Source organism: Hyalella azteca, unplaced genomic scaffold, assembly GCF_000764305.2.
Source record: "Hyalella azteca isolate HAZT.00-mixed unplaced genomic scaffold, Hazt_2.0.2 contig3653, whole genome shotgun sequence".
Lineage (NCBI taxonomy): Eukaryota > Metazoa > Arthropoda > Malacostraca > Amphipoda > Hyalellidae > Hyalella > Hyalella azteca.
Genome location: NW_025933895.1, coordinates 280,898 through 298,849, shown reverse-complemented (window position 1 = coordinate 298,849; position 17,952 = coordinate 280,898).

Below are 17,952 nucleotides of genomic sequence, written 5' to 3'. Positions count from 1 at the left end.
GAAGATCATATCACATTCCACCATACACTTATTAACTCATGAGCAGCCCTGCTGTGATGACTACAGTAATTCCTGAGCATTCTTTGCTAACTATGGCATATGTAGTGGCCAGGGTTGGCGATTTTTTTGATTTTTTAAAAAAAAATAAAAAAAATCAAAAATCAATGATTTTTTTTATTTTTTCATGATTATTTTTATTTATTTGATTTTTTTGATTTTTTCAACTTTTTTGTCTTTTTGAAGTGGTATTTTTTATGTTGCAATTAGCCTAACTAACAATAACAGTATATGGATCATAATGGATGGCTAAAAAGGGCACTTATTGCCTTCAATAATGGCCAACAGGCCAAGGTAGTGTTTACCACTTAGGGATTTTTGGGTAAACAATTATTGGTAAGTCTATTCTGCTATTCATTAGCTTTGTAAAGTTTGTATGGAGCAAGGTAATGAGCTAAATATTGACCATTTAACTGTCATTTAAATTGTATATTGTAATCAATATATAACAAATAGTCAAATAGTTAAAGACTACTTATAGCCTTATAAGAATTAGCTAAGCTGCTAGCTACATACAATGTATTGCACACTTGGTACCTCTGTACCAAAAACATTCAATTTATTGAAACCTAATACACACTAAAGGCAACAAGTTTATATACCAATTTGTCATTCATAGTACATTTATACTAAACCATGAATAACAATACCTCAGTATAAATTAAAGACTGCCACTTAATATATTTAAATATATGAAAAAATCAAAAAAATCAAAAAAATTGAAAAAATAAAAAAAATCATGATTTTTTTATAAAAAATCAAGTGATTTAATCACATGATTTAATCATTTTGATTTAATCATTGCCAACCCTGGTAGTGGCCAATTTGTAGACTATATGGATTTTATTCAGAATATTTTGTTGGATATAGTAGATACTTTTGATAAAGATGATATTGTAGGCTGATCCATCAGATTTCTCAATCAAATACAAATTAGAATGGGCAGCATGGGCCAGTTCTTTCTTCTCCACAATCCCATCTAACCAATTTGACCCTATTGGGCTTTCCACAGCAATTTACCCTACTTTTCAATTGCTTATAACAGCTTTTACTTAACAAAATTTTAATTACAGTTCTTACACAATGTAGCAAATTTTGTTTCCTTTTTGAGTACAAATGCTAGCTAAAATTAGTTGAATAAACACTTCACATTTACACAGCTAGATTTGTGGGAAAAAGATATAAAAAGACATTTCTTTAAAGAAAAATTTTTACTTTATTTCTGATTTTGCTCATTCCAAAAGAATAGAGCAAATATAAATTCAAAATAATAACATATTTCCACCTTAAATAAATAAAATAAATAATTTGGTTTAAATAAAAATCTCAAAATTGATTTTATATTCTTAAAATTGTATTTAACATAAGATAACATATTGATCTCGGCCTGATGTGGCCTATTGCCGATTCCTTTCCTTTTCGTGCCTTGTTCACAGAAGATCTAAAATCGTGTCATTTGACCGGATCTTTTCATGACTGACGATAGATAGATAGATTTCATGATCAAGATTGCTGGAGGTTTTGGAAAACAGGTGATTTCAGTTGCAAATGCAGTTGCATGGCAGCTGGGAAGCCAAGACTTGGAAAATAATGAATGTGGAGTAACTTTCAAAACACTTTATTTGATGGTTGATGTTACTTATTAGTATCACTTGTTAAAGAGATAAGAAAGAAACCCTATATCAAAGGATACAAAATTATCTCATTTATTCTAAGTATTGTTTTGGCACTCTTTTAAAATTTTGTTGTTCTGTTTTCTTTCAATGTAAATATTTTAAAAAATTAAATAATTAAATTTAAAAATATATATATAAAGAATTTTTAATTATTTTTTAATAATACTAGGAATTTAATTTTTAAATAAGAAAAAAGATATAATGAATTGTCCAATCTTTGCAATAGTTTTCTTATCCCTTTCAGTACTAGATTGATCAGTATACAGTGTTTATTTTTCAAAAATTAAAATAATTTTTTACATATTTTCTATATTGTAAAAAGACAGCAGGATTGAGGTAATTTAAAGCTGATATAATAAATTGAAAAGTTGGAGACAATTTTGCAGGTTACCTGTTGGGTTGTTACCCCGGATATATGGAGAAGTATCAATGTATCATTGGCAAGTTGGCAATTGCCATCAGCCACAATTGCACCTTGGTGGTGTCTAAGTCTCCACCCTCCAGGCTCTAGGACAATGAATCGGCTACCTAAAGTTCAACTCACAAGTTGAGCTCAAGTAGAAAATTTTTTAAGGTTTAACCACTCAACCTCAAAATTCTGGCTACCAATTTATATATTATCCACCCTAGCCTAGCCTTTTAGCCTAACTGGAAAATTGGACAGAAACCTCCTGTGAAATAGACAAAAGGCAGGTGCATTTAACCACTTCTTACTTTTCCCCATGACATTTTCTCAATTTTTCCAGTTATAAATAAGAAATAAGGAAGATATTGATAATATTGAACATATAGATTGTGCACCTTTGTTATTTTCACCTGTGATTCAAAAATATCACCTGTGAAACAATATTTTAAAAAGACAATTTTAGGAAAATTTGGCCCAAAATTCCTTATTGACCTACTAGGCATGCAGCGGCTCATGAAACACTGTGAGGCCAGTCACTGCACAAGATTGAAAAAATCCTGTTCTTTACTAACATTGTGATTAGAAAAATCCATTTTATAAGTAAAAATGATCCCCAACTTTTTAGGAAGATTGAAACAGCTTCACAATAATGTGGTGATCAAACCCTACATCTACAAATCATATTCTGACTTCAAACTACTGAAAGTACCTATTATTACATTTCCAGTTGAGAGTAAAAAGCAGCTGGCTAGTCAAGTGCCAAGTGGCACTGTGCCCTGTGGCACTGGCAGCTCATGTCATGCAGCCTATTCTATACTATCATAATAATCTATAGTGACCTAAAATTGTAAAATTTCACACTGCTGCAGTCTGCTGGAAAAACTGGACCTTATGTAAACAGTGAGGCATAGCACTCACTTAGCAGTAGACCAGGCAGTAGTAATTTCGGCATGTGGCACTAACACTAAGTGCTTCATGACTGACATGAGGCACAGACCGCACAGTTCACCCAACTAGTGTTCCGGCCACGACCTGCGCCCTGCGGTAGCCATTGCCATTGTAGTGGCGGCAGTGTCCCCACAGTGACGGCAGCCAGTGCACATAGTGCAAACTGCAAAGCTTCTTAGTTCTTCCTACAAATACAAGTATTACAAGGTCAAGATGTACCAATTTTTCACTATCACTAACAATACATTCGATCGCCGAAACTGGGCTGATACAAATCTAATTAAATTAGATGGTACGCCACATAGTTTAATTATATCAACGGTTGGGCTCTGCCACTGCCTACTGGATCAACTGTGTCCGGCCAGTCCACAATCCACATTTCAGACGTCCCGCCAATTCTTGCCATCGATATATCCAATGCAATAGACTGCTAAATTTTAAATGCCACGCTTATACAATCTCCGCAAGCACATCAGGACTGGCTTGTGACACTGCTATGATCGAACCCGTGCAAATCACCTACTGATGATCTGTTGATGAATCCCGGTGCAACAAGTGCCCAGCAGAGAGCAATTTCAGTACAGAGTACTGACTAAAACCCGGACCCGGTCCGGTCCGCCGGATCAGGTTCGCACAAAATAAAAGGCTGCAAATCATCTGAAACGTCAAGAAAACTTGAAATTTTACATATCAATACTACAGAGATGATTTGAAAATTTTTGTTCCGCCAGCACATGAGGGTCTAACGAAAGTGCCTTTTTCGCTCGAACTATTCGATGGAGAATGTTCTTAAACGTCAAGAAAATATAAAACAACTCTATCGAATTTTTTTTCAATTTACCTGGAAATTTTTCATATCAGTCCGAGTGACTTCGGACCCGTATTCTTGAATACGGGTCACAGAAACATGCATTTTTCGCTCGATTTAAGATTTTACTCGATAGAGAATGTTTTGAAACGTCCGGAAAACATAAAACATTTTTTCGGATTTTTGTCAATTTACTTGAAAAAATTTCATATCAGGTCCGGGGAGCCCCAGACCAGGTGACCATGTTGATATACGTAACTCAACATAAGTGTCCAATTTGTCCTATATACTGTATATTTATAGTTAAAATTTCTCAATTATCTTCGTCTTTCATACTACTGCGATCATGGCAAACATGAACGATAAATAGTTAGCAACGTATAACGTTCTATTAATATTGAACGTAGTCTCCCTATCATTAAACGTTCTCAGGAATGTTTCCACCTCATGCTTCATGTGTTCTCAGCACTCGACCACAGGATTGATTTATGACACAAGCTTGAGAATCAATCTTGAATTTTCAAGCTTGAATCAAGCTTGAATTTTAACTGTTCCCTTTACCACATTTTACTGCTCAACAGATTGCCTAGGATAAGCAGATGAATATTTTTTAGTCTGTTAAGGTGCTTGTACACGGGGATAGTACTAGCGGCTAGTAGATCAGAAAATTGCCAAATGTTTGCCGCTTGGTGTCTAAGCTTCCTTGCGTGATAGACACCAAGCAGCAGACATTTGGCAATTTTCTGATCTAATAGCCGCTAGTATTATCCCCGTGTACAAGCACCTTAAGGCACTAATTTTTTTATGTGAACTGGGAAGTAAAAATTGTTTAATTTGGTTGAATCAAGTTAAATTGAGAGAAGCAAAGTAAAGCAAGTTTTCTTCGCTTCTAAATTTCAAGTTAAATTGAGTGATGAATAACGTCGGATTATAAATACTGAACCACATGTAGGTTGCTTCAAAGTTGCCTAATTTAAATCCAGTAATAATTGTGGATTTAATACAAATCATGGAACCCAAGTTTCATTCTAAGAAATAAGTCTGACGAGCATCTCACAAAAGACCAATGACAATGTGCTTAATTAATTTCTCATCAGCAACAAAAAGACATCCTTGATCATGACGGTGTCTGAGAAGATGAGTATGAATATGAGGAACAGGAAGAACTTCTGTTTCTGGACCTTAAGGAAGTTGTGCAGTCTGAGATCACTCATGAGGCCTTGAATAACTTCAAGTTGCTGGGCATTCACACACCAAATCCTATTCAGCAGATCGGCGGACTAATATTCCATGGAGGGTTTAAACCAACCGTGGGAACAGCTGTGTTTTTCCAAGAGCAGCCACAGTGTGTATCAGTATTCGAGTCAGTGAAACACGATCAGGGACACACACATGTATTTCAGTAGGAGGTTGACACAAGAAGAGGCCGATTGACGCGCCGCGACCTCCTAAGACAACTACGTGTCGCGGTCACGTCAACGCGCAGCAAAGCGTTAGGCATAAACCTCGGTACACAGTGAGCCTCGACTCTGCCTCCCCTGCCCGTGTTTGCCAAGAGGCCCAAGAAGATGCTTCAGTACGCTTACAAAGCGCATAATATGATACAAATGAATTTGTTATATTTTTGTTAAACCCTTCAAGGAAAATAGTGAAGCCCAACTGCTTGGACAGGATTGATGTTCCAGTAGTCCAGAAAATATGAATGATATAGCAGCTGATATGAGATTTCCTGCTCCCGTGCTGTAATATTAAGAGTTGTAATATAGGTAACAATTGTTAAAAGCTGAATAATATCGACTTCTGATATGGATTGGAGAGTGTTAAATATCCAAGTGTGGTCAACTATTCCTTTTATTACTTATGAATTGTTTACATACGATAATCAAAAGATCTACTTAAGTGTAATTTAAAAAAACTGAAGCAATAAAAAATATAAATTTTGCTATTAAATTTCTTTTTGAGGTAAAATGAACGGATTCTGCCGTGCAGTTACATGCTAGATTGTAGGTTATGAGCTTTTTTGTAATGGTCACTCTGCCTGTTTTCAATCATCTATTAATATTTTGCGCTGCTATTTCTCGATTCTAGGTACACGATCTTCTGCTCTCGATTTTAGGTACACGTGCTTGTTTGTAGTATCTTGGCTCAATTTCTCTCCATACCACAATTTTTGTTGATTTTTAAATTTCATAAAACATGTTCTATTGCTTACATTTCTTTTGAAATCACATCTGGCATAGAATATCTAGTTGTCAGTAGCCAATTATAATGTTTTCTACGAATATCATGCGGTCAATTAGTTGGTGTGACTAAATGATCAATTACTTGAAGATCAAAGAGTTAAGTTAACTTGTATTGTTATTTGCTTTACTCACTAATTCATTGTATTAAAATTAGACTACAATATGTACGTAGTAGATAATGGGTATGGAGGCCATGAATGTTCACAATCATTGAGTTGTCTTTGTCAAGTTTCTTTACAAATACTGGTACAGTATTTGTAGCAAATACCGTTGTTTCACTGACGAAAATTGCTTGTGAGAGGGCTAGTTGTCGCAAACGTGTCGAAGTATAATGTTGCTTTGAGATCGTCTATTATATATGGCGAGTATGTATAAAAATGTTTGACGACCAAAAAACGAATGTTTGCACTCGCTTATTTTCATGGACAGTTAATGAATGGAATTTACTCTTACAAACAAATCTTCTTTGTGGAGTTCTTTAAATGTGATTAAAAAATCCAACATATTATTATCTGCATATTAGATTGGAAAGATGCATGCTCCTCACTAGCCCTGTTTTGACAGCTGCCACTTGCCACTTTCCCACGGAAATTTCCAATACAATTCTTCTGGTGCGAGTAAGCTTGTATATAAGCTTAGTCCTACCGCCTTATATACAATTAAGTGGTGGCTCAGTGGTTACAGTTCAGAGTACCAAGATTAGCGCAGAGAGTCGCGGGTTCGATCCCAGCTCTGTGCGCCAGTTTCTGGTCAGAATCGGTAAGGAGGCCGGGCGGCTAAGCACAGTAGAATTGTAGCAGTGAGTTTCGTGTTCGAGACCGCAACAAGCTGTGAATGTTCTGCTATGTTAAGAATCGGCGACAGGCCTACAGCCTAATAAACGCTGAGACCGCTATGCCATGCAATGTTGAGAGCCATAAACTGGCGTGTGCTTCTTCATGTGGCGGCCAAAACTATATGGTGGGCAAAACTCTCTCTATAATAGCAATTTTTGCTTCGTGGGTTAAACACTTTGAGTGCAAATTGTTGACACGCAATTAACGAAACTTTATTTCAAAAATTCAATTGTACTGCAAACTATTAATTTGTTGCGGTATATCAGATTCAGTCATCAATCGAATCATTTTTCAATGTAATTAATGCAAATTGCCCTTAGTTTTAATGAAATGTCTCAAGTGTTGATTTATGAAGATTACTTCTGTATTCGAGTATTAAGCGAATAAACGATAAAAACCGGCGTTCTAGTGCTTCAAGAACGAAAGCTTCGTCGGGCACCACCGAATATTACTATTCCTTCCCATACCGCTATACGACAAAGCTGCGGAAAGCACTCCTCACGCGCTATCCCCATTCAGAGCCAGCCTCCACCTCCCCTTGGAACGTTCCATGTGATGGTTTACACCTCATCATATTTTTTACGCCTTCTGCCAAAAATGGACTGGAGCGGTGTGATCCGCGCTTTTCGAGGAAATGTTGGCTTATGAAGTGCGTTACTGTCACCTCACCATGATTCTACAGGTTCAAGATCACAGAAAATGATACTTTTTCTTCAAATTATGAAATTTTGTCACGAGTCTATGAGTCATTTCTTAAAATAAATTAATTCGGCTCCGGATATGCACTATTTGAAGTTAGCTCAGTGGAATAGGTACATTCCTTGTTTAGCGCAAATGCGTTTTATGATAGTCATACAACATTAGCTAATAGTGATTGTTTTATTATTTGCTCCAATTTAACTTTCCTACGATGAGAAGTATCATGAGACACAATATTTCTCATTACCTTTTTCAAATGCTTCACTATCTCTCTTACCATGTAACAGAGAACCTCAGTAAATCAAATGTCCGGTGAATACCGGACATTTCCAGTTAGATGTTAACCACTTCACTCTGTTCTAAGTCCACATAGCATGTACTGATATCAATTAGTTCGATTCGAGACTAATACTAGAGTCGAAGAATAAATAAGTAAATTCCTGGTTTAAGTCACGCACGTCCAGAAATTCAAGGCGATTCTGGACGGCCTCCAGGCCGGGGAAGGGCGCTCGTATCCATGATACCAGAGTGTGGAGTTGACGCGTCGTCAGGGGCGTGTCAATTGGACGGCGACGCCTGGCCTGACTGGGCAAATGTTGCACTTCAAGTCTAATTGTAATTTGAATATTTAAATATTTTATTGCTGGTGCTGGAGAAATATTGCAGTTCAAGTCTGATTGTAATTTAAATAGTTAAATATAAAAATGATATTTTATCGCTGGTGCTGGAGAAATATTGCAGTTTGGGGTTCAACTAAGATTCCTTCTTTTAAATTAATCTTGCCCATGACTAGAAGCGCTAAACATTTATATGCGTTACATTGAAGTGAAATTATTTGTAATGACTTCAAAATGTGGCAAAATTATTTTATTACATTAAATTTGATTTGACTGTTCACACACGATCCTCACAAAGTATTTTTAATGGGAAAAATCATATATAAACTTTGGTGGCCTACATCAACAGTAGAACTGTTCGTATGTTTAATCGCATTATTGGAGTCAAAAGTATGACATCATTAAATTTTAACAATCAAAACATCAAACCAAGTCTCCGTATAACAATTATCACTAACTGATAAAAACTTCATCAAACTTGTTCACAAATTAGGTTGTTAGTGCACTGGGAATGATAGACATGCATCATATCGAACAACGCAAGGCATGGCGGCGCAGAGAAGCAATAAAGACTAAAGCGTTGGGAGATCTGAGTATAAATCAACGTTCTTGGTATTTATAATACAGGACTGGGCTCTAACGTGCAATAGTTAAGATACATTCGAGTTTTTAAACACTGGTTGATTTTATGCCATAACGATCACTTAATCACTTTCTTAATTTCTATGACAGGATTGAAAGAAAGAACTATTCACTTACGATACCCAATTGTGTAAACCAGATCTGGATTAGTGTAGGTTAAACATTTTCATTTGCTGTCACAAAGAACTAACGGTTTACCATACGGGCTTTAGCGGTCAGCAAATGAATGATGAAGGTTAGCCGGGTATATATTGTATTTAGATAACCATTAAATTATTTACGCTGAAATGAATTTTGTAAATGGATATTTTGTACTAGTTTCTGCATAAATTTTTGAACATGACTGCATGAATTTTATGAACGCTATACACATAAATATGTCATTTTGCGAACTTCAATAGAGCATAGAATGCGAAAAAAAGCATTGTGAAGTCTATTGAATTGAATGCGAAAAATGTATTCACGAACGTAGACATCTAACGATGTCATAATTAAACAGAAAAAATTAGTTATGATCAGGAGAAGTAAGCATCACTAAATTCACCGAATGAGTATTACGTGACTTTTACTCGCGTAAGGTTCACGTTTTATACTGGTAGCAATAATACTGGTGAAAAAAATGCTAGTAACAATAATAATGATAGCAATAATAGTGGAAGCAATAATACTGGTAACAATAATACTGGTAACAATAATACTAGTAACAATAATACTGGTAACAATAATCAAGCAATACTGGTACGTATGAATGCATGTCGTGTCACATTCGTCGCTGTGGAATGTATTAATCAAAACTTTGTCTGGTACAACTTGAGGCAAATGCTTATTATGGAGATTAAAATCTATTCCTTCCCGAGCTCACTGCGCACCTCGAGAAGTTTTGGGCGACTTTAGAGCGGCGCTACGAAGGCTTTCCGTCGGCCGTCGTTGTGACGCCCGTGATTTTCAACAGTGTTCACTTCTGAGCTGCCATGAAATTACCACCCAACTTGTGACTGTAACTCAATATTCAAGCAACTGCACGCAATGCTGCCTCGAGTAAAATGAGCATATCAGTAAAAAATAATTCGTCGTCTAATTCTCCGTCATATGTCAGCCTTCGATGCAGGTTCGGAGTCCTACCGCCCATCCCATGTGGCAGCGCCATAACAGCGCCGCATTCCGGCTCTGCCGGGCTGTAGGTTTTGCTCTAAATTAGCCGTGGCGCGGCGCTGTTTCGGAGATGACTGGCCGGTTATTATTTCAGGATTCCGTCCGGCTAAAGCGCGGCAGGCTCAGCTAGCCTTTGTTGTAGTATAGGCTACTTCTTGGGCGTTTGTTTGTTACTCTTATAATACTGTAAATGCAGCATATGTTTTCAGGGTCATTAGTTTGCAACATCAATTTAATTAGATCAAATGAATTTAATTAAGATGCCGTTAGCTATGCCGATCTGATCTCCACAGCGGGAGAAGAGTTATTGTATCCTGTGAAATCTTTATGCATTTCATGACTGTAACGGTGTTAATATAAGAGAAAATTTTAAATCGGACAACAAACGCGGCAAAATTCAGTTTCCTCCAAAATATTTAATCAAAACCTGCACAATTGAAGCCGGAATATTCTAATGAAATTTATCTTCCCTTGCGGCCACCAAAATTTTCAGACCTATGCACTACTGAGCAGCTTTTATGCTCATATTTAGAGTCGATCTTCACCGCCATCTTCTCCGAATCAATAGACATTGTTTGAACTGTACAAGCAAATAAAATTCTTTCTTCAATTCGTTCGAGTCAGTCTGCTTGAAGAAATGAATTTTAGAGCACACTGCGGCTGTAGTATTGCATGCCGGGGTGCATTTGGAGGCAGCACGCAGAGCGGAGCGGACCAGCACTTCGTGGGCAGTGTAATGTGATTTGACCTGAACTTTATACTCCTACTTGATGATGAAGAGAATACCTAATACTTGATGGGCAGCATACTTTTTACTTGATGGGCAGTATACTTTTTCCTTGATGGCCAGTATTCCTAATGCTTGATGGGCAGTAGACTTTATACATGATGGGCAGTATACTTTATATTTGATGAGCAGTATACTTTATAACTGACGAGCAGTATACTTTATACTTGATGGGCAGTATACTTTATACTTGATGGGCAGTATACTTTATACTTGATGTGAAGGCCTGTTTTCTTTATGCTTGATGGGCAGTAGACTTTATACATGATAGGCAGTATACTTTATACTTGATGAGCAGTATACTTTATACTTGATGGGCAGTATACTTTATACTTTATGTACAGCATACTTCATGCCTCACGTCCAGTGCTCGTGTATCCAGGGCTTAAAGAAATCAATAATGAACTTCGGAATGCGGTCGTGCTTGGTAATTTTGGTGTTCGAAGCCTGGTAGCGTGGATACCGTTGATGCATTTCATGTGTTGTTCAGACTACGCTTATTTGAAACTCTGGTGCTCATTTTTGGGGAACGACACATTACAATGGGGTTAAAATGTAAGGATTTTCTTGGTTGAGCTACCACAAACGCATACATTATCGGTATATTTCATACATGATCGGGATATCACCAAAATTTGTTATTAAATTTTAAGGACAATAAATTACTATTATATTGAGCCAATTTTGACTATATAATTCAATTTCAATGCGTCACATTTTTTATTTAGAATTAACGTGCAAATCTGCCGCTCCATTTAATATTTCTAAGTGAAGGTGAAAGTCAGATTTACTGTAATATTTCCCGTAATTAAAATGTACGCCTATGCAACTGAACTGTGTGTAAGTTTAAGTCAGATTTGATATTTTCTTATCACCTTAAAAACATTTAACGCACTTCATCTGCTCTTCATATGAGTGAGTAACGTTGCAATCCATACAATAGCTGCGCTTATATACCGCTATGTGTTGGATTTTTGGGCATTGAACATAAGAAAGCTTTGTTGTTGTTGGGCAACTTGCAGGCAATGTGTGTATGTGTGCGGGTGTCTCCGGTCCATCATGTCTCATTACTTTTGCCAAGGAGCAGATGTCATGGTGATTATTTTGGAGATCGTGAAGGAAAAAGGAAGCTGTGCTACTGTGCATTTTCTTTGGGATGTCCTTTACGCTGCTTGGCACTTGATTTTTATTACGTGTCTGTGAGGAGGTTCTTCGTAAGGTTACAGACACACAGCCAAAATTCTTATTCTGTTCACAAGATTATTATTGCAATGTTCATTCATTAAGTTCATTGATGCTACTACCATCCTTCTAAAGTTGTTACAAAGTATTAAGCCAGTTCATCAAGCTAGCCCACGTCATGATGGCTCACCTGGTTTCGACATATTTGTATCGTCTTCGAATTGGAGTGAATTTAAATTATCAATTAAGTTAGCGGAGTTCACTTAGTTTGTTATACGCGACACTGACGATCGCGAAAATTCAACGTGATATTTCAAGACGGTGTTCTCGTCACTGTTGTTAATCTGTGGAACTCGTCTGTTATTGTATCTTTTGTTTCAGCTAAATAAATCGAAATTAGCATTAACCCTCTACCGCCGTATGTCACTCTCGGGGAACATAACTTTCAACTTGAATGTATACGTAAACTATTGAGTGTTTCAACCTGAGGACGTTTGTACGCAACAGAGAACATTTTAAAGTTGTCGAACATGGCGGCAACCATCAGTGCAAGTCATTTTGCGCTCACTGGAACGTATCCTTTTTGGGTAGTAGGCTTGTGAAAATATTGCTCCGGTTACTCATGTCAGGCGGTAGAGGGTTAAGTCTAGTCAAATGTTTTGGCCAGAATTAAATTGCTTGAAACTTCAGCTATTTTTCCGGTTCATTCCGGTTCCCTGAAGAGACGAAAAATACAAGAACTAGAAGGAATTAGATAAAGTTGAAAAATTGTTTATCATTCACATTTATGGCCTCTAACATTTTTGGAACGCACGCACTGAGATGGGTGCTAAAGACGTATCGATTCAATATTATGAATAAAAAGGCCTCACCAACTATATTGGATTCCAAATTGGTAATTTAAATGGAATTTTAATCTCCAATTGCATTCAACAAAATTTCTTAAGCTCTATTCAGATATTTCCACTATAAACGAAGAGATTATACGAAAATGGGCAATAGAAACATTATGATTACTCTGCTGGAGGTCGCTATGATAGTAGTAGTGAAGGAAACTCAGGGCAGTTCTAGGTACACCCCAGCCCCTGTACCGGTGGAAGAACTTCTTGAACTTGGCGTGGCATCGAAGAACTACTCGGACGAGAGTGTCATCCGCTGTGCGTGCCGAGCTGTAGATGGCAACATTTCCTACCCAGCCATGTGCATGCACAGCAGCGGCGGGCACTGTCTGCTGCTGGGCTCGGCGACTTTGTTCAACCGAAATTACTCCGGTTCCACTGACTACAACTGCTACGTTGGGGAAAAGAATCCTGCCTTTGAAGGTGAAAATAATACGAATTAACTACTTCCCTTTTATCATGAAATTTCATCGGTATTTAAATGTTGTCATACTTTTTCATTCCATTATATTGGATTTGGATTTTCATGTTATTTCTGAATATAAAAATCAATATTCATCAATTTTATCTGTAATTTATTTTACTGCTTGCACCTTTGTGTATTTGACACTGGAGCTACCAGTCGGCATGGCGCTAAATCATGAATTAATAGAATAAACATTTCTTTATACAAAAACTCACCGGGTGCCTGTTCAATTAAGTTAAATGTATAATATATTAGTCAATTCATGCAGAGCATCTAGTAGCAGGTGCAGCGCGCCTCCCTCTGCTCAGTTAGTAACCAAGCAACGCGCCTCCCCCTGCGCAGTTAGTAACCTATCAACGCGCCTCCCCCTGCGCAGTTAGGAACCAAGCAGCGCGCCTCCCCCTGCGCAGTTAGTAACCAAGCAACGCGCCTCCCCCTGCGCAGTTAGTAACCAAGCAACGCGCCTCCCCCTGCGCAGTTAGTAACCAAGCAACGCGCCTCCTCCTGTTGGTGCTCGGAAGCGTCGCCTACGCAACGGCGTATCCAAGTTGACTCTATAGCGCGCGTATACTAGGCGAGTTACGCGAGACGCCATCTGGCAAGAATTGTACACATAAATAATTGCTCACAAATACAATGCTGTGCGACGACTTCACATAGCCCTTCAGGAAACACGAACCAGGCGGTGCATTATTATATTTTCGGACAGATAATGTTAGTTGGAATTCAATTGAGCCGCAACAATTTCTGGTCGATGTTCGTCCGGGGTCGAGGAGATGTAGCCTGCGCCGTATACTCCCAGAGGGTACGATTGCGTTCATCAGCGCAGTAGGCGGTCATTTTGTCGCATGTATTATGCCATGTAAATATGTAGAAACGGTAAATAACCTGCGAATGAATAAGACCCTAGGGCTTTGGCTCTTCTCGGTTTCTCGTGAGAGCGTTTCGAACCTCATGAAATGAACATTTTATAATCAATTTTTATGAAGATGTATAGGAGCAAATCTGTATTTATAGCACATTATTCGCGTTAATTGCGATATACTTGCACTAGATTTAAAGCTGCAAACAAGACGCGTTCAATAAAGCAACAAACATGGATGTACATGAAATACTTTTTGAGTCAGTTCATTTTGAAATTTCACATAATATTCATTTTATATAAATATATATAAAAGGCAAATAATATATCTAGCTTATTATTTGCGTTAAACTGGACAGAAATAAGTATAAAGACGCCGGATGCATCCTCAATACGAGTAATTGGCAACGAGAAAGCTTGGGTCACAGAATCAAGCAAATTTTTTTAGCATTTTTTCGAAAATTTCAGTTATTTGGCTCTCAAGAAAACATAGAATTTTCATCTTAAAAATCTATCTCTTCCGTTGATTTTCAAGCTACAGCATAGAGAGATACACCATTCGATTTATAAATAGCAGTTCTCACGATCATCCGGTCACTTCTTCTGATTTATTTTTGTTTGGATTATATTTGAAAAAGTCGGGGCCCGATCATACTTTTCGCCAAAATCGAATATGCATAATCAGAAAGCTCTGATCAGATATTTATCTCGATGTTGTGGCAGGGTCATTGAATGAGCCGTTTTGTCGTTTTCTATAAATTTCACGTTTTCTTTTCATACAAAAAGGCTAAACAGCTCATTCAATTAACATGCTACATGATATAGAGAAATATCATTCGATTTGTAAAGGCCATAAATAGATATCATCCGGTAATTTTTTCCCAATTTTTTCTATTTTGGCCTCCCCTCTCCTCCAGTCTTCACAAGTCGAATGGTGTATCTCTCAATGCTGCCGTTTTCTATGTTTACCCGTTTTCCCTTTTTTGCCGTTTTTCTATAATTTCACGTTTTCTTTCATTTTTTACCGAAAATTTTATAAACGAAAAAGTCTTAGATTTCTATTTTACACATGAGTACCAAGTTTCAAAATGATGAGTCTGTAAAGAAATCTTTTTATCACGAAATTATAATAAAAATTATTAAATTATAAAAAATACATACATTATATACATACAAAAATTCATATATGCAAATAAATATTAAAATACATAAATTCTATCTATTTTAATATTATTAATCGTTTTCTCCTAATAATAATATATGCATATATATCGTTGTTAAATAGCGTGGGAATAATTACCAGCTTCATTTTGTTTCACCAGGCATTATCTTTTAGGCGAAAATTTAGAACAAAACTTCTATTCTGAGGATTGTATATGCTGTAGTTGCACGCAGAGGTGCAATACTTGTATCACTAGACCATATATAAAAGTATCGTTGTTAACGCGGCGCTGCGTAATTTTACTGAATGAATCATCATTGCCAACAAGTAAACCAAAAAATTAACAATCCAAATTGCTGATCTGAATGTCACAACACACAGACCAATCCTGCCCGGACCCCTTCGACTGGGTTGCGGACGTCGGTTGTGTTTTTGTAGTGAAGATCAGCATGACGTACGACGTCGCCCAGACCTCGTGCCCTGGAGGCTCCAAGCTCGTCTCACTCAACAACGGCAACTTCTACAACCTCACTGACTACGTCTACCGAACGGCCCACCAGCCTTGTATGGGATCAGATACTCATCAAAAATTTTAAATATATAAACGCTAAAATTTGAACAAACGTAGCAGGCCCCGTGCGCAAAATACTTTTGAAATAATTCATCGCTCATTCTTATTTCATGATCATCTTTCTCATTTCAATGGGATAACAAAAATTGTCGTTCCCACATTCAAATCGACACAGACTTCCATTTTGAATGTAGTAACATTCCGATTCTTTTTTGGCAGCTGGCGCTAGTATTGGCTACTTCCAAGTGGGGCTACACCGCTACAACCTCGTTTGGACTTGGAGCAACGGCCAGACCATGTCCGGCTTGCCTGGCACCGGGGTTTGGGCACCTACCGACCCCAACGATAACTCGGACTGCGCGTTTCTCGTCTTCACTCCATCTTCGCCTCCCGCCCTGTGGGACATAGCATGTACAAGGGCTGCATGGCTTGTGTGTGCACTGCAGTAGGCAGGAAATGACCGAAACGATTATTTGGCAATGAAGAGAACAAAAGTATATTTATGGCCGTCGCAACGAGCAATACTATCTTGCCTACCATCGCACAAAGATAGCCACAATAATGCGCCAATGAAGAAATAAGAGAGCAGAGAGAGAGTATGTCCGCCAGTTCAGTAATGAGAGGATCAACCCTACAAAGATGGTTGTTGCTGTAATTTTTTTAGCGACCGTAACAATTTTGTGAGAGAATACAACTTGAAGGGTCCGTGCATCTGTGCAGTCACGGAGTACAACCAGGTACCTACCGCGCACTGCAAACTAGTAAATTATAAGTAATACGCCGTTTCAAGTAGAATCAGTTGTTTTACATCTTACTCTTTGCGCTAATAATAATTAGTAAAATGATTATATGTACTGTTTGAATTTAGAAGTGCGCCGCAGGGAGCAGCAAGTGGGTGGCGTTTGGCAACTGTAACAGATCGTTGCCAGTTTATGGGATTCATTTTAGAGGCCAGCATTGCTCAGTAACATCATAACTTTCATATTCCTTCCCGTGAGCAAGCATACTAATGAGTAGAGCAGCCTATGAAATTAATTGTCTAGAGTTATGGGAACTGTAAACCCGCAGCCACGGCTCAAGCCAGCATAGTCTTTTTGGAGGCTACACCTCAGCATGCGCCTTCCTCCACACCCACCCCGACTCTCCACCCAAACAAACCTTTCGGACCGAACCTAACCTCATTAGTTGCTGCATGGTGGAGAACTGGAGCTTGTCATTGGCTGCAGCTAGGTGGGGAGGATTGGTAGGAGTTGAGGTAGGCGCACCTGGGGTGTAGTCTCCGTGCAGGCTATACTGACAAGGGCGGTGGCTGCGGACATACGGCGCTATGGCTTCAATCCGGCCCTGAAACTGGTATAGCTCGCGGTGTTTCTATCGTGGTCAGCAGCATACTAGCTCTGAAGCAAGAGTAGTTGTGCAGGTTTATGCTGAGCATTTTCTATATGGCTAGTGTGTGTAAGAGGTAAATTTGTGGCCAACGGCTGCGCACCTCCAGTTAATCACCAGATTAGCATCTGCTCTTTCTTTGGGGCGTATTCCGTGGGCCAGCTTTGCCCACTTCACACTCGGTTTTTATTCCTTTCCTTTGGTATCCAAATTAGAGAGAAAAGCCGCATATGAAGTCTGTTGCTCAATGCCATTGCGCCTAATATCAACAGCCACTGTTTCAGCATGACCAAGTTTAGCATGGCCACACTGCATCTGGCTAAACCTACTCTGGCCAAACCACTTCTCGCCTAACCTACAAGCGTTGCAACACCTCTCAACAAAAAAAAAGAGTGAACCTAACCTAATCTTATTGGCTGCAGGAAGTTCAGAGGAGGAGCAAGTGAACCAGTCATTGGCCGTAAGGAAGTTGTAGTCGGGGCAGCTTGATTGAATTAGGCCAGATGAGGTTAGGCTGGACTAGGTGAGGCCGGATGCTGGACCTATGATCGAG